This window comes from Humulus lupulus, chromosome 4 (genome assembly GCF_963169125.1).
Source record: "Humulus lupulus chromosome 4, drHumLupu1.1, whole genome shotgun sequence".
In the NCBI taxonomy this organism is placed as follows: Eukaryota; Viridiplantae; Streptophyta; class Magnoliopsida; order Rosales; family Cannabaceae; genus Humulus; species Humulus lupulus.
Window position 1 is genome coordinate 195,681,111 of NC_084796.1, and position 21,133 is coordinate 195,702,243.

Below are 21,133 nucleotides of genomic sequence, written 5' to 3' on the forward strand. Positions count from 1 at the left end.
ACTTTGTGCACGGACTTTGAATGTGAAAGACCTTGAGAAGATGGAGACAGACATTATCACCATTTTATGCAAGTTGGAAATGATATTTCCTCCAGCATTTTTCGACATTATGGTGCATTTGGTTTTGCATCTTCCAAAAGAGGCAATTCTTGGCGATCCCATGCACTTTAGGTGGATGTATCCGATAACTCTATATTTTAGAGTTATTAATTGAGCTTTTGGACTTAAAAAGTTAGGTGAAATAGAGTGTTTGTGCTGTTATTGTGTGGTTTTAGTCACCTTGTCTCTTAACTTTGTTTGTGTAATTTGTTTTAATTAATGATAACTCTTGTGGAAAATAATGGAATTATGTTCTAAAAAGGTGGTATTTATTTTGAAGGCATAGCAAGAGGGTGCTTGGAAAGCTTAGTGAAGCATGTGGAAGGAAATCATATTAGAGCTGAAATTCTGGCTATTGTTGCAACATCAGTCAACTTTGCTGCAGCAAAGTATGGACAGTCAGCAACATAAAGTCTGCACACTTGGCATGTACTTAGATGAGGTGGAAAGGAGCTGCAAAATTCTAAAAAGGAACAGAATGTTGTCCCCCACGTGTAGAGAGAGAAGGAGAGGGTTTATACCCTTTGTGAGCCCAAAAAAAAAGACATTATCTTCTTCACCCAAGAAAATAGAGAAAAGAGGAAGGGAACCAGCCGCCCAAGCTCCATTGAAGGGGTTTTCTCTGAATTTCTTTGAGCTGAATCATCAAGAAGAGAAGAGGAAAGAGAAGGAAGCTAGAAGAAGAAGAGGATTAAGAGTTAGAAGACAAGAAGAGAATATCTCTATCAATTTGGCTTGTTTTTCTAAACTCAACTTTCATATAATTTTATTTTCTTTTTCTTCCTTCCTTGAACTCTTGAGATAATGCTGAATATTTATTGTGGTGACTTGGGTATTTTTACTATGACTTAAATTATTTGAGTTAGGGATATTGATGAACCCTAATTTGTAATTGCCCCCAAATTGTTGACTGTTTTATGAAATTTCTCTCTTGTTCAATTGAGCTATTTTTATTGTGCAAATCTCTTGCTTGAGAATGATCAACTTATGGGAGAGACAAGCTAGTTTTAATTCCGGAAGGGTAAAAATTAGTGGAAATGCTTGATTGATGCATGTTGATACTTTTGTATTGATTAGCGAATAACTTAGGAATATTTTATTCACCTTGCAAACTTGAAGGATTGATGCTAGGAATTACGTTCTTGAAATTAAATTTAGCATAGGAATATGTGAATCTAATTGATGGAATTTTAACATGAGCATTTGTAAAAATGACATGTGCATTAAATTGGAAATCCTAGTTACAAGAGAACTTTGCTATGAACTTTGTTGCAACATCAGGGGAAAAACTACAAATTAGGGGGATTTGATATGCCTAACTTTTATCACCATAGTAATCGCAATTTGTCATTTTCCAGTTTTATTGTTAATCGTCTAAATTAATTATCTTGTTTAATTTTTTTTGTCCTTTAGTTTAATTGATTAGTCATAAAAAAAGAGGGATAGTTAATTGCACCCCAAATTGTTTGATGATGATTTTTACAATATTTGTTTGGCAATCCTTGAGGAGACGTTAAAAATTACTTTCATTATATTACTTGTTCAACAATTGTGTACACTTGCACACACTTAGGAAAATCCGCAACAAGTTTTTGGCGCCGTTGCCGGGGATTGCTTAAAGTCAATTATTGTAAAGTTGATTATCTTGCAATTTGGTTTAATTTTTCTTTCTTTTGTGCTAACTTGGGTGATTCTCGTGCATTTTCAGGTTTATACAGTGTATGAACGAGAATCAAGACCCTGAACTACTTCCCATTGATCTAGAAATCGAGCGCACTTTTAGAAGAAGGTGAAGAATACAAAAGTCAAAAAGGGAAGTAGTAATGATGGATGCTGAGCAAGGGGCTCAACAGGGAGTCGCCCAGACGGCAGCTCCTCTACCAGGAGTCGCTCATGATCCACCAGTAAATATAGCAGGAGTTGCTCAAGGGGGAGTAGCTGCCAACAATGGGCAAAATGCAGTTATTGTGGCTGATGACAGAGATCGTGCTATCACGCAATATGCTCTCCCCCTCTTCAATGAGCTCAATCCAGGCATCGTCAGACCAGAAATTCAGGCAGCCCAGTTTGAATTGAAGCCAGTCATGTTCCAGATGCTTCAAAATGTGGGTCAGTTTAGTGGGATGCCAACAGAGGATCCTCACCTTCACCTTCGCTTGTTCATTGAAGTAAGTGAATCTTTCAAGCTACCCGGAGTGACAGAGGATGCATTGAGACTAAAGTTGTTCCCATACTCCTTGAGAGACAGAGCCAGAGCTTGGTTGAACTCTTTGCCTTCTGATTCTGTGAGTACTTGGCAAGAGTTGGCTGAGCGGTTTTTAATGAAGTATTTTCCTCCCACTAAGAATGCCAAGCTCCGCAACGAGATTACTTCATTTCAGCAACTTGATGAAGAATCTTTATATGAGGCATGGGAGCGATTTAAGGAGTTGTTGCGCAAATGCCCTCATCATGGCATTCCTCATTGCATCCAGATGGAGACATTTTATAATGGTCTGAATGCCCACACTAGAATGGTGGTTGATGCTTCAACGAATGGGGCTCTTCTTGCTAAGTCCTATAATGAGGCATATGAAATACTTGAGAGGATATCCAACAACAACTATCAGTGGCCCACTTCTAGATTGTCTACAGGTAGAAAGGTGGCTGGTATTCATGATGTAGATGCCATCACTTCTTTGGCAGCCCAAGTCTCCTCTATTTCTAATAAGCTCAAGACAATGAATATGGGAATGAATCAGTCAATGGGGCAGCCCATGGGGACACAAATTGGGCATATGGAGAACATTTCTTGCGTGTATTGTGGTGAGGGTCATACTTTTGATAACTGTCCCTCTAATCCGGCAGTTGTATGTTATATGGGGAACCAAAATAGGAATGGCCCTTATTCTAATTCCTACAACCCATCATGGAGGCAAAACCCTAATTTTTTGAGTAATCAAGGAGCTGGCCCTAGTAATCCTTCAATGCCTCCAAGACCAAATTTTCCACCGGGTTACCCCTCTCAAGCACCACAACAAAGACCACAACAACAGACAATGCAATCTAGCTCTCTTGAGAGCATGTTGAAGGAATATATAGTGAAGAATGAAGCCATGATACAGAACCAAGCGGCTTCATTGAGGAACTTAGAAAATCAAGTTGGGCAACTAGCTAATGAGCTTAGAAATAGACCCCACGGTACACTGCCAAGTGATACCGAGAATCCAAGGAGTATGGGGAAGGAACATTGTAAAGCTGTCACTTTGAGGAGTGGAAAGGAGTTGGAGAAGGACAAGACCGAGTCTGGGCATAAGGGTGAGCCCTCTTAAATCCAAATAAATGAGGAGTTCCAAAAAGATGTTGAACTTCCTAGTGCACAAAAATCTGCCTCTGCCCAAGATACTGTAGGGATACCGCAGCATTGTCAACCAGCAAGCTCAATTTCAAAGAAGCCACCTCCATTTCCTCAACGTTTTCAGAAGCAAAAGTTGGATTCTCAATTCAAGAAGTTTCTAGATATGTTGAAGCAGTTGCATATCAACATCCCACTGGTAGAGGCACTTGAGCAAATGCCTAACTATGTAAAATTCATGAAAGATATTCTTACAAGGAAGAGAAGGTTAGGAGAATTTAAGACAGTGGCCCTTACCAAGGAATGTAGCTCATTCTTGCAAAACAAGCTGCCACCGAAGATGAAAGACCCTGGGAGTTTCACCATTCCATGTACCATTGGTAATTCTTATTGTGGCATGGCATTATGTGACTTGGGTGCTAGTATAAATCTGATGCCTATGTCTGTGTATAGACAATTGGGGATTGGTGAGGTCCGACCTACCACAGTGACTCTACAACTTGCAGATAGATCTCTTGCTTATCCAGATGGGAAGATTGAGGATGTCTTGGTAAAAGTTGATAAGTTCATTTTCCCAGTTGATTTCATTGTGTTGGATTATGAGGCAGACAGGGAGGTACCAATCATTCTAGGGAGGCCTTTTCTAGCTACTGGTAGAACTTTGATTGATGTGCAGAACGGTGAACTTACTATGAGGGTTCAAAATGAGCAGGTGAATTTCAATGTTTTCAAGGCTATGAGATTTCCAGATGAGGTCGAAGAGTGTTCTGTGGTTTCAGTGGTAGATTCTTTGGCTTCAAAGGAATTAGAAAACAATTTTGATGATCCTCTAGAGAGACTCTTGATGTTTGATTCACATGCAGAGGATGAGGATGAATACTTGGCTTGGCTAGAAGCTAGCTCACAAGGATTGCATACAAGAAAGCATTTTGAATCTTTGGAGCTCTCCTCAAGGTCTTTCGCAGCCCCTAAACCATCAGTGGAAGAGCCTCCGGAGTTGGAATTAAAATCTTTACCCTCACACTTAAGATATGCTTATTTGGATAAGTCTTCCACCTTACCTGTGATTGTTTCAGCTGAGTTAAGTATGGAGCAAGAAGAAAAGTTGCTGGATGTATTGAGGAAGTTCAAGAAGGCCATTGGGTGGACCATTGCAGACATAAAGGGCATTAGTCCTTCTCTATGCATGCATAAGATTCTGTTAGAAAACAATGAAAAAGGGTTTGTTGAAGGGCAAAGAAGACTAAATCCTATCATGAAAGAAGTGGTGAAAAAGGAGATTATCAAGTGGCTCGATGCAGGTATTATTTATCCCATCTCTGACAGCTCATGGGTCAGTCCTGTCCAGTGTGTACCAAAGAAAGGTGGGATTACAGTAGTGGAAAATGAAGACAATGATTTGATTCCTACTAGAATCGTGACAGGGTGGCGAATTTGCATGGACTATAGAAAACTGAACAAGGCTACTCGAAAAGATCACTTCCCTCTTCCCTTCATTGATCAGATGTTAGACATACTTGCAGGGAGAGAGTACTATTGTTTTCTAGATGGATACTCTGGTTACAATCAGATTGCAATCGCTCCAGAGGATCCGCACAAGACAACTTTCACTTGTCCCTACGGTACTTTCGCATTTCGGAGGATGCCTTTTGGTCTATGTAACGCACCTGCCACATTTCAGAGATGTATGGTGGCTATTTTCACTGACATGGTGGAGCAGTTCCTAGAAGTATTCATGGATGATTTCTCTGTTTTCGGTGATTCATATGACGATTGCTTGAGCAACTTGGCCAAGGTTTTACAAAGATGTGAAGAAACAAACCTTGTTCTTAATTGGGAAAAATGCCATTTTATGGTTAAGGAAGGTATTGTTTTGGGCCACAAGATATCAAGGCAAGGAATTGAAGTTGACCGAGCTAAGATTGAAGTTATTGAGAAGCTCCCTCCTCCCACTTCGGTGAGGCATATTAGAAGTTTTCTTGGGCATGCCGGATTCTATAGACGATTCATAAAAGATTTCTCCAAGGTCTCTAAGCCTCTCTGCAACCTATTGGAGAAAGAGGCACCATTCCACTTTGATGAAGCGTGTTTGAAAGCCTTTGAAGAGTTGAAAGAGAGATTTATTTCAGCACCAATAATTGTAGCTCCAGATTGGGACTTGCCTTTTGAATTAATGTGTGACGCTAGCGACTATGCAGTGGGAGTTGTTATGGGGCAGCGAAGAAGCAAGATATTTCACTCCATTTATTATGCTAGCCGCACTTTGACAGGTGCTCAACTTAATTATACAGTGACGGAAAAGGAACTCTTGGCTATTGTCTTTTCCTTTGACAAGTTTCAGGCTTATTTGGTGGGCACCAAAGTAATAGTATACACAGATCACTCCGCTATAAAGTACTTGATTGAGAAAAAGGATGCCAAGCCTCGTTTAATTAGATGGGTGCTTTTACTTCAAGAGTTTGATGTGGAAATTCAAGATAGAAAGGGAGTCGAGAATCAAGTGGCAGATCATTTGTCAAGAGTGGAAGGTGAAAAAGGATCCAGTGTTCTAGTGCCCATCAAAGAGACATTTCCAGATGAGCAATTGTTTGAGGTCAACCACTCTCATGTTGTTCCTTGGTTTGCGGATTTTGCTAATTACTTGGTTAGTGGATTGTTGCCTCCAGATTTGACAAGCCAACAAAAGAAGAAGTTTTTGCATGACGTGAGGCATTATTTTTGGGAGGAGCCATTGCTGTTCAAACAATGTGTCGACCACATGATTAGGAGGTGTGTTTCCGAGCAAGAGATGGAGGATATCCTGCATCATTGTCACTCTTCGCCTTGTGGTGGTCATTTTGGGGGATCGCGCACCGCATCTAAGGTACTTCAAAGTGGGTTCTTTTGGCCTTCCTTATTCAAAGATGCTCATGCTTTTGTGTTGAGGTGTGATCGATGCCAAAGGGTTGGTAATATTTCTAGAAGGAATGAGATGCCCTTAACTAATGTTCTTGAAGTTGAATTGTTCGATGTGTGGGGTATCGATTTTATGGGCCCTTTCCCTCCATCTTATGGAAACTTGTACATTTTGGTAGCTGTGGATTACGTTTCAAAATGGGTGGAAGAAATTTCCTCTCCCACTAATGATGCTAAAGTTTTCATGAGGTTCTTACAGAAGAATGTTTTCACTCGTTTTGGCACTCCAAGGGCAATCATTAGCGATGAGGGGACCCCTTTTGTGAACAAAGTGTTGGCTAGCTTATTGGCTAAATACGATGTGAGGTACAAGATAGCTACTGCTTACCATCCCCAAACTAATGGGCAAGCTGAGTTGTCTAATAGAGAGATAAAAGGTGTCCTTGAGAAAGTGGTGAGTCCCAACCGCAAGGATTGGTCCAAGAGATTAGATGACGCATTGTGGGCTTATAGAACAGCTTTCAAGACACCATTGGGGATGTCTCCATATCGGTTGGTATTTGGAAAAGCATGTCACCTGCCAGTGGAACTTGAGCACCGTGCTTATTGGGCTATTCAAGCACTCAACATGGACTTGCAACTTGCAGGAGAAAAGAGAATGTTGCAGTTAAATGAATTGGAAGAGATGCGATTATTCTCTTATGAAAATGCCAAACTTTACAAGGAGAAAACAAAAAGGTGGCATGACAAGCATATTCACCCAAGGGTGTTCGAAGAAGGCCAGCGAGTTTTGTTATTTAACTCACGTTTGAAACTATTCCCAGGCAAGCTCAAGTCAAGATGGTTGGGCCCATTCTTAATGGTTAAGGTGCATCCTTATGGAGCAGTGGAATTGCGTGAAGAAGGCTCCGGAAGGGAATTCAAGGTTAATGGCCAAAGGATCAAGCATTATTGGGGAGGTGAGGTTGAGCGAAACAAGTGCTCAATCTCCTTGGAGGATCCTTGAAGAATATGTAAAAACTCGGGTTGCTGTGGAACTTTGAGATTTAATTGTAGAGCAACCCAAGTTTTATGTAGATGTATATTATATATATATATATAAATAAAAAAAAAAGAAAAAAAAAAGGGAGAAGACAAGAAATATATTTCTTTGGAACATCGAATTTTGATGGTTTAATGTGCTTATGGTTGTAGAAAAATGGAATTAAAAAGGGGTTGAAAAGTTGGAGTGATGTAACATCATATTGGGCTTGCTCTCTGACTTGGCTGTTACTGCAGCAAAGTTCCATGATGTTGCAACATCAAAATTCAGGTTGCTCTCTGACTTGCCGTTGCTGCAGCAAAGTTCCATGATGTTGCAACATCAAAATTCAGGATGCTCTCTGACTTGGCTGATGCTACAGCAAAGTTCCATGATGTTGCAACATCAGCATTAAAACAAAACACATTTTTTGTCTTGCTCTCTGACTTAATCTATGATGTTGCAACAAAGTTGTTAAAAGACAGATAGAGTAAAAATTTGACCCATTCCATTTTTGAAACCCTAAACCCATCATCTTCATCATCCCCATTTCTCTGAAACAACACCATTTCCATGAAGCCACCACCCACACCTCCCATCCCTCTCACCCACAGCCTCACCACCTCCCAACCCCACCGACCCCGCCTCCTACAAACCCACACCACCAGCCCACGATCCCCGACCCCACCTCACGGACCCGACCCACGGCTTCACGCCACTCACGAACCCATGCCCCGACCCCACCTAACCCCCACAGCCCAGTCAGCCCCGCCACCGCCGACCCCACCTTACGACCCCACAAGCCCCGCCTCCATCAACACCCCACCCCAACCATAGCTGACCCACCCCTCGACCCCACCTCACGAAATCCCCGACCCCACGACCTCACGGACCCAGTCTGCCCGCCACCCCGACCCCACCCACAACCCAGTCGGCCCCACCACTCATGCACCCGAAACCCCACAGCCACCCAAAACCTAGCAAACCCGATCCCCAGCACAGACGACCCAAACCCACCCCCTGACCCAACGGCCATCACCACCCAGCGACGAACCCACGCCCCGACCCCACCATTTCGACGAACCCACCACCCACACAACCCAATCGGCCCCGCCCCCTACAACCAAACCCGACCCACTACCCCCTCTTGCACACCACCGAGCCCACCCACACCTCTACGCCCGTATTCACCACATCGCGCTTTGGGAAGCTCCTTGTCTTCTCTGCCTTGGGGTCTCACGACCATTTTTCCACCACCCAGTGCATTCACAAGAGTGTCCAGCTCCTCTAAGGTACTCTATTACACTTTGGGCATCCCACCTATCTGTGGCTGTTGCACTTTTGGTTCTTGCACATTATGCCTCGCAGCAAACAAGTCACCAATAGAAAGAAAAAAACTGTGGCCGACGAACCACCTGTTGTTGCCAAGTTTATATCCCCGAGGGCTGCCGAAAAATTCAAGAAACTTATTGTGCGCGAAATTTGGTTTGAAAGAGCTTTCCCCACTGATGGAAATCCTGATTATGTGACCAATGTGCTTAGTGATCGAGGATGGCTTAATTTTTTCACAGCCCCTCGCGAGGCGGTTGTCCCTTGGATCAAAGAATTCTACGCCAACTTTGTCTCACAAAAATTGCGAGAAGTCACAGTCCGGGGCAAGCAGGTTAGTTACGCCCCTCAGGCCATAAATGTTGTTTTTGGGCTGCCCAATATCGAGGCGGCTGAGTATGGGGACGTTGCCCCTCAACAAAGTGAGGCAGACCTTGCCAAGATGTTAGCCGAAGTTGCTTTGCCGGGCACCCAATGGAATGTTTCGCCAAATTTTGGGGCTCACACTATACCCCGCACCTCCTTGACGACTCTTGCTCGTGTGTGGAATCATTTTATCAAGACCAATATGTTACCCACCACTCACGATACCTCGGTAAGCAAGGATCGTGTCATCCTCCTTTATAGCATCTTGACTGGCCTCTCGATTGATGTGGGGGAGCTCATTTCCGAGGAGCTTGTTGCATTGGGTGTTATCAAGACCAAGGGCCCGTTGTTTTTTCCCACGTTGATCACTGCTCTATGTCACCGCGCGGGTGTACCCCTCGCTCTGGATGATGAGTTCCGTCACTCTCCCGATTACATCGATGCCCATACCATTCGGAAGGTGACCAAAGTTGTTTCCCATCCGAGAGAGCAAGCGCCACCCTCTGCCTCACCGCCCTCGTCTAGCCATAGCTCTGCTGAGCCTTCAAACCCCACTATCGCGGATCTTTACGCCACTCAGCAGACTATGATGAGCATGATGCATCATATGGAGGCCCAGCAGCACACCTATTGGGACTATGTGCGCCAGCGTAACGATGTTTTGCGTCAATCTTTCCAGCCCCCCAAGCTTTTTCCACCATTTCCTGAGGCCATCATGGAGCGGTGGCATGCACCTGAACCATCTGTTGCGCTTGCCTCCTCCGACGAGCAGGAGGATAGCGAGTAGAGGGAGTATCCTTATTTTCCACAATCTTTTCTTTTTCTACTCTGTTTATGTTATTTGTTTTTTTTTTTTGTTTCCTATTCTTTTTTGCTCTGTTGATTTTGTGCACTGAGGACAGCACTCTCCCTTAAGTTTGGGGGGGTGTTGTTGATAACTGTTGTCGTGTTTTAATCTCCTTTATGTTTATTATGTTTTAGGCATTGTTAGGCGTGTTTTGTTTGAAGTCTTGAGTCTAGTTATAATGGAATCAATTTGGTTTTGTTTAAATGTGGAATAGCTCGATGATAACATGTCAGAAACAAAAATTGCAACCCTTGTGTATGAGCGAGCCTTTAATACTTAAATTTTTTTTATGCTAATTCAACCATAATGAGAATGTGTCCCAATTTTGTGTGCATAGCTCGACCAATAATTTCTTAAACCCTTAAAGTAGCTAGATTTTTGGGAGAGCTTAAGTTTTTAGAATTGCTTAGTGGTTCCCTTGAGGTGAAATCCTAGACAACACCAAACCAAGGACATGATTTAGGCCATCTTTGGACCGTTTGAGCCTTTCTAGCCAACCATTATATACTATTTTATCCCTAGTCACCCCATTGAGCTTATTAGACTCCCTTTCTTTCTTCACCACATGCCAGCCCAACTATATACATATCCAGTCACCATACCTTTTGAGCACCTTGATTTTTCTTGAATATATGTTGAGTGTTGCATCATGAGAGAGGGTGAGAGGAGTGTGCCTTTATGAGTGCTATTTTAGTGTGGATTTCATTTTAAGTTTGGGGGGAGTGGATCTCATGTTGTGTCAATGCCATTTTTTTATTTAAATTTAGATATTTATATAAAAAAAAAGAAAAAAAAAGAAAGTGTATTTGTAAAGAAAGAGTGCATCCTTTATCCATAAGGTCGAAAGTAAGTTTGGGGGTGTAAAATCTTGTTAAAAAAAAAAAAGTATTGTCTCATTTCCTTTCTTTCTTTCTTTCTTTCTGTCCATGTTAGCAATAAAGAATAATGGCAAGAGTGACTTTGATTTTTGGGGGGTAATCTTTTGGGGAAGTGATTGTGAGCTCTTACTTGGTCTTAGGAAAATTAAGGTGCTTTTAAAGTGAAATTGAGCCTAAAATGACTTATCTTAACCACCCGCACCTATGCCTTACACTACAAGCTTGATAAAGACCTTTTGATCCTTGGTTAGTGTTTGTCTACATTAGTGGAGAGGGAATTATTAAGTCAACTTATGGAGACAATAATTAGGCTTTAGGATCAAGATCTAATTTACTTTAGGGAGAATTGAGAATGTTTGGGAAGAGCTATGTATACACTTTGAGGGTAAACACTTGATTTTTGCTTTGATAGAATCTTAATACTTGAGGAACTTGGCTTGCATATACACTTGAGTTATCTTTTTAATCACTGATTTGAGAGTTTTATTCCCACTTGATATGACCATGTCAAAATTGATTCCTAGTTTTGTTTTATTTTGAGTCTTTGTGTTGTGGGTTCTGTCTGTTGTAGTTGTGTGGTGTGTTATGTCGTCTTAAGTTGTTATTTCGCGTGTGTGTATTGTGTTAAGTTAGACTTCTTTGTTTCTTTTCTTGTCTTTTATTTTTAAAGTCATCACTCGGGGCGAGCAATGGATTAAGTTTGGGGGTGTGATAACTCTATATTTTAGAGTTATTAATTGAGTTTTTGGACTTAAAAAGTTAGGTGAAATGGACTATTTGTGCTGCTATTGTGTGGTTTTAGTCACTTTGTCTCTTAACTTTGTTTGTGTAATTTGTTTTAATTAATGATAACTCTTGTGGAAAATAATGGAATTATGTTCTAAAAAGGTGGTATTTATTTTGAAGGCATAGCAAGAGGGTGCTTGGAAAGCTTAGTGAAGCATGTGGAAGGAAATCATATTAGAGCTGAAATTCTGGCTATTGTTGCAACATCAGTCAACTTTGCTGCAGCAAAGTATGGACAGTCAGCAACATAAAGTCTGCACACTTGGCATGTACTTAGATGAGGTGGAAAGGAGCTGCAAAATTCTGAAAAGGAACAGAATGTTGTCCCCCACGTGTAGAGAGAGAAGGAGAGGGTTTATACCCTTTGTGAGCCCAAAAAAAAGACATTATCTTCTTCACCCAAGAAAATAGAGAAAAGAGGAAGGGAACCAGCTGCCCAAGCTCCATTGAAGGGGTTTTCTCTGAATTTCTTTGAGCTGAATCATCAAGAAGAGAAGAGGAAAGAGAAGGAAGCTAGAAGAAGAAGAGGATTAAGAGTTAGAAGACAAGAAGAGAATATCTCTATCAATTTGGCTTGTTTTTCTAAACTCAACTTTCATATAATTTTATTTTCTTTTTCTTCCTTCCTTGAACTCTTGAGATAATGCTGAATATTTATTGTGGTGACTTGGGTATTTTTACTATGACTTAAATTATTTGTGTTAGGGATATTGATGAACCCTAATTTGTAATTTCCCCCAAATTGTTGACTGTTTTATGAAATTTCTCTCTTGTTCAATTGAACTATTTTTATTGTGCAAATCTCTTGCTTGAGAATGATCAACTTATGTGAGAGACAAGCTAGTTTTAATTCCGGAAGGGTAAAAATTAGTGGAAATGCTTGATTGATGCATGTTGATACTTTTGTATTGATTAGTGAATAACTTAGGAATATTTTATTCACCTTGCAAACTTGAAGGATTGATGCTAGGAATTATGTTCTTGAAATTAAATTTAGCATAGGAATATGTGAATATAATTGATGGAATTTTAACATGAGCATTTGTAAAAATGACATGTGCATTAAATTGGAAATCCTAGTTACAAGAGAACTTTGCTATGAACTTTGTTGCAACATTAGGGGCAAAACTACAAATTAGGGGGATTTGATATGCCTAACTTTTATCACCATAGTAATCACAATTTGTCATTTTCCAGTTTTATTGTTAATCGCCTAAATTAATTATCTTGTTTAATTTTTTTTGTCCTTTAGTTTAATTGATTAGTCATAAAAAAAAAGGGGATAGTTAATTGCACCCCAAATTGTTTGATGATGATTTTTACAATATTTGTTTGGCAATCCTTGAGGAGACGATAAAAATTAATTTCATTATATTACTTGTTCAACGATTGTGTACACTTGCACACACTTAGGAAAATCCGCAACAGTTTCCCATTGAATGTTCGATGGCAGTTTATAAACAGTATGTAAGAAATCGTGCACGTCCGGAAGGTTCAATCGCAGAAGCTTACGTGTTGAACGAGGCTTTAACCTTTTGCTCAATGTACCTGTGGGGGGTTGAGACTCGATTCAATCGATCGGAGAGGAATGACGATCGCGTTGAATCCCAACCAAATCGGGAATATTCTATTTATAAGGCTGTTGGTCGTCCATTTGGTAAGAAATCAAGTATGCTCCTCAATTCGCAGTTAAAGCAAAAGGCTGAGTGGTATATCTTGAACAATTGTGCCGAAATTAAGGAGTACCTTAGGTGTGTTTTCTAGTATTTTTTCAATAATGATGTTTGGTTTATATACCGAGTAAATGCCAAAATCATAATATTGTTGTTCATTTGTAGTGAGCATATGGATGAATTAAGAAGACGGGGGGGGCTCGAATCTTGAAGTTCAACAAGAAACTGATTTTCCTCAGTGGTTCAAAGAAAGAGTATGTATATTAGTCAATTCTTTTCTGAAACCCCACTTATTCAATCCAAAACTAACTTTCAATGTTAATGTTGATAGGTGAACGGTTTGCATGAGTCAACACCTACTGAAGTGAATAATGAATTGTATGCTCTCGAAAACAAATCAAGCGGCACCATGTATTCATATCCAGGGATGATAGTGAATGGTGTGAAATTTGTGACTCGTGGTCGTGATATGAAGCTTAAAACACAAAATTGCGGTGTAATGGTGCCAAGTGAGGAAGGAGTGAACTACTATGGAGTTTTGGAAGAAGTAATTGAATTGTCCTACTTGATGGGTTACAGTGTTGTCCTATTCAAGTGTAGATGGTTCAATACAAGTAGAATTAAAGTGGAATCCAATTTTACGAGCGTATATGTGAAAGAAGAATGTTATAAAGATGATCCTTTCGTTCTCCCATCTCAAGCGAAGTTGGTGTATTATCTTCGAGATGTGAAAAATGGGGATGATTGGAGGCTCGTTAATTAATACATTCCAAGGAATGATGGGATTTCTCAAATTCCGATGTTGATGATACTGAGACCACAAATGATATACCAATATTGCAAGAAGTTAATTCTTCTTCATTTCAATTGTAGGTAGAACTTCCAATTTTTGATAATCTTCAGTATGATCGGGTTGATGTCAATGCCACTGAAGTGTACAACGTCGATGATTTGGTTGGCGAAGGTTCAGATGAATTTGTTGTCGATGATGAAGTTGAATTTGAAGACGACACGTTGGCCGAGTATGAAGACGATGAGGATGACGATAATATTCTAGTTGATAGTGATAGTGATAGTGATGTTCGTAATGATGTTGTAGTTAGTGATGATGAGGACCGTGATATGTAATTTAAACAAGTGTATGTAAATTTTTATTTAATTCAATGAAAACTTTATTTATTATCATTAATTAATGATAGTATCAGATATAGGTACACACGCACCTATTGGATGCTTTGGGGATAGTCAATGTATTCATGTACTGATACTCATTTTTTCAATATATTTGATGAAATATATTGAAAAAATGGGTAGTCGCACATGTATGCTTACTATCTCCAAGGGATCTACTAGGTCGGAATAGGGTAGGTTGGGAAAGACAATGAGTAATAAAATGTTAATTCAATAACAAAAAGCAATAGTGTGCACCTAGTGGATGCCTTGGGGATAGTCAATGTATGCATGTTCTGGTACTCATTTTTTCAAGATATTTGATGAAATATCTTGAAAAAATGAGTATTAGCACATGTCTACTTACTATCTCCAAGGGATCCACTAGGTCGGAATAGGGTAGGTTGGGAAAGACAATAAGTAATAAAATGTTAATTTAATAACAAAAAACAATAGTGATGCACCTAGTGGATGCCTTGGGGATAGCCAATGTATTCATGTACTGCTCCTCATTTTTTCAAGATGTTTGAGAAACATCTTAAAAAAATAAGGAGAAGTACATGACTCCTTACTATCTCCAAGGGATCCACTAGGTCGGAATAAGGTAGGTTTGGAAATACCATAATGAATAAATGTTAATTTTATAACAAAAAACAATAGACATACATAATTTGAATTAGTTAATTAATGAATATTTTAATGTAGAATGGCCGAAACAAGTAATGACACAGGTGGTGGCTCCAAGAGAGGCAGGGGAGCTTATTACGGTGCCAATATCGAGAAAGAGCTGGCCATCAAAAAAGTTAGTCATTTGAACGTAGAGTTTGATGAAGAAACTGGAAAAGCTATTCAAAAGTACGGCAAATGGTTCAACAATTCCATGGCTCTTTATTTGCGTAGCACCGTACCCCCAACTACACTAGCTTGGGAACAAGTAAAACCAGCTGATATCGAAGTTATTCGAAAGAGACTATCTGTAAGCATTTTTTAAACCTTTAATAACTCATTATTAAATGTTTTTTCTATCTTCATAATATTTTAACAAATTCCAATTTTAATTGTGATTTTAGGAAAAATTCATTTATCCAGAAGACAATCCAGTAATCAACGATGCCATGGTAAGACAAATGCAAAAACATCTGACTGATTGACGCCACACGATGAAGAAACACTGGGTAGATGTTGGAGGAGAGATGGACAATGAGAGAGCGAAGTCAAAACCTTTTGTGTCGATTACTTCTTCTGATTGGGCAATTCTGTGTGATTTTTGGGCTTCTGATTCTCACCAGGTATGCCATAGATTTTACATTAATTTTTAATTATAAAATTACAATTTAGATTAATGAGTACTGTTTCCTTTTTGAAGCGTATATCGAAGAAAAATAAAGAAGCTCGAGCTAAAATGACCATACCAGGAGGACACGGTTCCAAATCTATCGTTGCCCATGTTTATGATCACGTAAATTATAATAACCTATATCCTTACATTTACGAAAAATATTATAAATGTCACAATGTTTAAATAATTTGTTTTTTTAGATGGACCCATCTACTGGCCAGCTCCCGAGCATGATCGACACATTCGAGCACCTCCACAAGAAGAAGGATAAGTGGATTAGTGATGCAGCGGCGACATATAAGTTGCATAACCTTAACTAATTATGATCATTTAACTTTAAAAAAGTTTAGTAAATAATTAATAAATATTAATTATTAATTGGTTGTTGTCAATTAGTAATTATTTATTAATTATTAATTAAATTTTTAACAATGAAATCTTTATAATCTATGTGCCAATATTTTTATGATTAATGATTGTGGACTAAGATAAAAAAAGAATGTAATTAATGTTGTCCCCGTATCAGGGAGCTTGTGGACTAAAGTAAATTTGGTCATGAAAATCCATATCTGAATAAAAAACATGCAAATATAGTTGATGTATATGTTTGGAGACGTAAATTCCCCATTAATGGAATTAACTGCACTTACCGTATATCAACAACATCTTCATGATTTTGATTTAGATATGGATTTTCATGACCAAATTTACTTTAGCCCACTTGCTCCCTGATACGGGAACAAAATGAATTACATTATTTTTCAATCACTGGTTTGCAGTCATTAATGATAAGAAGTTGGCAGATAGATAATAAGGTTATATTTTATATTTTGTTATATTAAAAATTTATAAGTTAGGTTTGCAAATAATGTTGTATTGGAATTCGAAATACGTGCTTTTTATTGTGCAGAATGAGATGACCGAGCGTCGAGCATCGCAGAGTACGGCCCCTGTATCATCTGCTGCTTCTTGTGTCGGCGATAATGTCGACGGTCATTTCCCGCCTGATATGGATATTGTCACGGATGTCCTTGGACCCCGCTCGCGTTATAAGAAAGGGTTTGGGGGTTGCCTAGGTTGAAGGAAATTGACGCAAAGAGGGCAGCATCTTCGTCAACTTCTCAAATGTCCTGGCAATTGCCACCTGAAATGGACAGCCTTTTCAAGTGAACTGAGGACATTATGCTAGAAAATCAGAACCTAAAATAGCATAATACTAAACTTGAGAGTCGTCAACGGCGTCAAGATCTCCTGCTCAGTGCTTTATTGAAGCAGGTTGATGAATTGGCTCCTGGTTTTACTGTTGACTTACCAGGCCAGGATTCGGACGACGACGATGATGCTGACGGGGGCGGGAATGATGAGGCGGGCAGTACTCATTTGTAGAACTTTTTTTCTATTTATTTAAAGTTTAATTTATGAGACATTTATTTTACTAAATTACTTTTATATTTTAATGTTTGGTGGAGACAATAAATATTAATAGTTGTAATTTTTTATTTATTTATTTATAAAATTTTAATTTTAATTTCATTTCTAATTAAATAATATTACTAAAAAATTAAATAATTATTAATATATTAAAATTGAAAATTATTAATTAATATTAATATATTGAAAATAATATTAGTAATTTAATAAAAATTATTAATTTAAAAATACTTTTACCGGCGCAAAATTATGTCGGCAAAATGTTTCAATCTTAACTTCACATATACACCTTTCCCGGCGCAAAAATGCGCCACTAAAAAAGTCAACTTTTTCCGGTGCATTATTGCGCTGCTAAAAGTGTTTTCCACAACATCGTAACAAAAAATTTTATCGGCGCATCCTTATTTTTACCGGCGTATTTTTTCGTCGCCAAAAAAGACAATTGCTGGCGCATTACATTTGCGTCGAAAAAAGTGAAATTAGCGACGAAGATACGACACGATTCTTTGTCGGCGCAAAAGTGCGTCGGCAAAAACTCCATGGGTTTTGCCGGCGCAAATTTGCGCCGGCAAAAGTCCCCTTTTTTGTAGTGGATGGAGGCCATAGTACTTTCTCAAAGTTTACAGTGAGCTCTTCAACAAGGCATCTTGGTCCACTTTGTGGAAACGAATTCTCAGATTGTTTATCAGGCACATAATAATATATCATCAAATATTAGTAGTTTTCATGATTTAATTGATGATATCTCTCATCTTTTATCCTTTTTCCCTAGAGCAAAGGTAATTCATGATGAAAGAGATGCAAATAAAGTTGTGCAAAATTTAGCTAGATATATGCTCGTCGGTTGGATAAAGATTGTATTTGGTTTGAGGATATTCTTTCTGCAATCTTTATTGTTGTAGTAATGGATTCTATTCATTGAATAATCTGTAGTTCTTTTTCCGAAAAAAAAATAATTCTAAAAGGGTGTTAGATTTAATTTGGATTCGAGAAATGTTAGTTTGATATCATAAGCTAATATGGAATCAATTTTACAAAAATATATATTTATTAACATAATAAAATCATCTTAAATTTGCAGTTGAAAAGTTACGCCATATATAGAAAAGATAATATATAAATATAAATTAATATTTATTTACGTGTTATTTGATTACTACTAATTTTTTTAAACATATATTTTATCAAATAAATTAGATGATGATTTTGATTATTATAAAAATATTTTTATCAAAATTTCTGAGAATTGTTGTGAGAATTTTGAATTACGTAAGCGCACGCAATCGTAGCAAGTAATTAAGTGATAAATCGAGTATCGTTCTGACAAAGACTATTATAAACTACTAAAAATTAATCCTTAATTATAATTGATTCAAAAAACAATGAATCCAGAATTTATATAACTAAAGGAATAAAACAATTAAATAGAACAATAGAGAACTCAATACTAAATATTAATTTAATGGAATAAGAATTAGGGTTATAAACTCATCAACTATCCACCTATGCCTCTCTAATGTGAATTCAAGAATTCCTATCTCTATTGTGATAGCAGATTACAATTGTAAATTATATTTGTACTAGGATTTATAATTCTCTACAATAAGCAATATCATACATCTCTATGGTAAACTAACATATTGCAGGCATTATACATGTAATCCCTAAGCTACACAAATCATATAGGTACTCTCGTCCAATATAAATCTATGATTATTTGACTATAGCATATTTAGCCTTAACTTCTCATATCTAAGGTTAAAATCATATAAATTATGTAAATGGTGATAAAGCACTCACAATCATTAAACACAAGTCAAACAATTCCCAATATTGATAGGGAATTCATAAAAACTTCATTAGATAATCATAAGGTTTCAATAAGAATCCATTAACACCCTAAATAAGAAATTAGTTCATCCTAAACATAATCAATTTCGTCAAACTAAATATAAACATTACTACAAGGGAAAGTAAAAGAAGAAGAAGAAAAAGAATGATAAAACTAGTTGATCTCCAAGCTTTTGCCTCCACAGAGTGTTTCCTTGAGTCTTTCCTTAGGGTTTTTTTTTTCTTTCAAAAATCGTTATAATGTTGCTTAAATAGTAGTCTGTACTTTGAATGTGAAACTCCACTTTTGCCCCTGCTTAAAATGCCCTAATCGACACATTGACCTCCTCAAGCGCTGTGGCCTCATAAGTGTGTTTCGCAGCCCATGTCCTCGATTGCAAAACTCACTGATCTCTGACTTAACCAGTGTCGCAGCCCTACTATGCCTCTGTCGCAGCTATAATTCCTCAATTAATAGCGTCGCTGCTCCAAAGGTTCGTCGTGTCCCTTGTTTGCCCAGAACCTTCAGCTCTGTTTTTAATCATAGCATCGTGAATGCCCAGCGTTGCGGCTCTAATGTCTGATTTTTTCTAATTTACTTCTTTTTGGGGCCAAACACAGTCTTTTCATCAATTCCTCCATAAATCCTGAAATATTAACACACAAAGGCAACAAAAGTGTCATACTGCACAAACATAACTAAATATGCTAAAAAATTCCCTAAAATTACGTGCCCTCTAAAACACTATAAGAAAACTACTCTATCAAACTTCCTCAAACTTAACTTTTGCTCGTCCTCGAGTACAACTATTGACATTTCTAAAACAACTAAAAGCAAACACTACTACAAAATTGGGCTATCCCGACACCCAACCACGACAGTCAACAGTTGACTGTCGTAATTGCTTAGCAGGACTCTACGTCGACAGTTAAAAAATGTTGGCATAGAGACCAACACCGACAGCTAATAATTGTCACCGTTGCTTTTGACTGTCGCTATTGACCCCAACGCCAACAGTTAATTCAAGAGCAATGCCGACAGTTAAAATGTGTCGCCATTGACACCAATGGCAACAGTTAATTCGAGACCAATGTCAACAGTTAAAATGTGTCGTTATTGACCCCAACGCCGACAGTTAATTCAAGACCAATGCCGACAGTTAAAATGTGTCGCTATTGACCCCAACACCGACAGTTAATTCGAGACCAATGCCGACAGTTAAAAGGTGTCGCTATTGACCCTAACGCCGACACTTAATTCAAAACCAATGCCGACAGTTAAAAATTGTTATTATTGACCTCAACGCTGACAGTTAATAAAAGTCAAATACAGACAGTTATAAAATGTCGTCGAAGTTCAAATAAGAAAATCTAAAAATATAATTAATAAATAATTTAATTTTGAAACTAAACTTTTTTAAATATATATTTATGAAAATTATATATATTTATTAAAAACTTTTAAAACTATTTTTTTATATTATTAATTTTTGTATTTATAATAATTTTTATATTAAAATTTAAATTTAATTATATAATGAGATAATAGATGGATTTATGTCTCAAATTATGTATTATTTATTGAAATGATTAATAAGTGACATTAAAATTTAGAAATGGAGAATATATTGAATTTAAAAAATTTTACTTTTGTTAAATGAATAATTAAATTTTTTTTAAAACTAAATTATGTAAATATATATTTATAAAAAATTATGTATTTATTAAAAACTTTTAAAACTAGATTTTTTTTTATTCTAAATTTTTTATATTATTAACATTTGTATTTATAATTAATAATTTTTATATTAGAATTTAAATTAGCTATGATATAAAGAATAATATACTTAAATTTAATTTAACTACATTATTCTTTATCATATTTATAAAATTAGTGTAATATTGAAAATGAGTTGTTCTATTTATTGGTTAAATATTGAAAATAATTTTAAAATTTTATATTATATAAATATATTCATAAAAAAGTATTAATTATTAATTTGCAACATAGACTACTTATTAGTTAAAAATAAGTTTTCATTAACTGTCTAATTTTTTTAATTATCAATTCAATTAGTTATTATATATTTAATAAAAGAAGTTTTTTTAAATAAAATTTTATTAATAATACTTAT

The 21,133-nt window shown here is 37.5% G+C and overlaps 1 non-coding gene across 1 annotated transcript; it reads right to left on the bottom strand.

Moving 5' to 3' along the window:
• Positions 1-2,450: 2,450 nt before the first annotated feature.
• Positions 2,451-2,557, bottom strand: LOC133833348 (small nucleolar RNA R71). Its single transcript, XR_009892729.1, has one exon. It is a non-coding gene; the product is annotated as a small nucleolar RNA R71 (small nucleolar RNA).
• Positions 2,558-21,133: the final 18,576 nt, after the last annotated feature.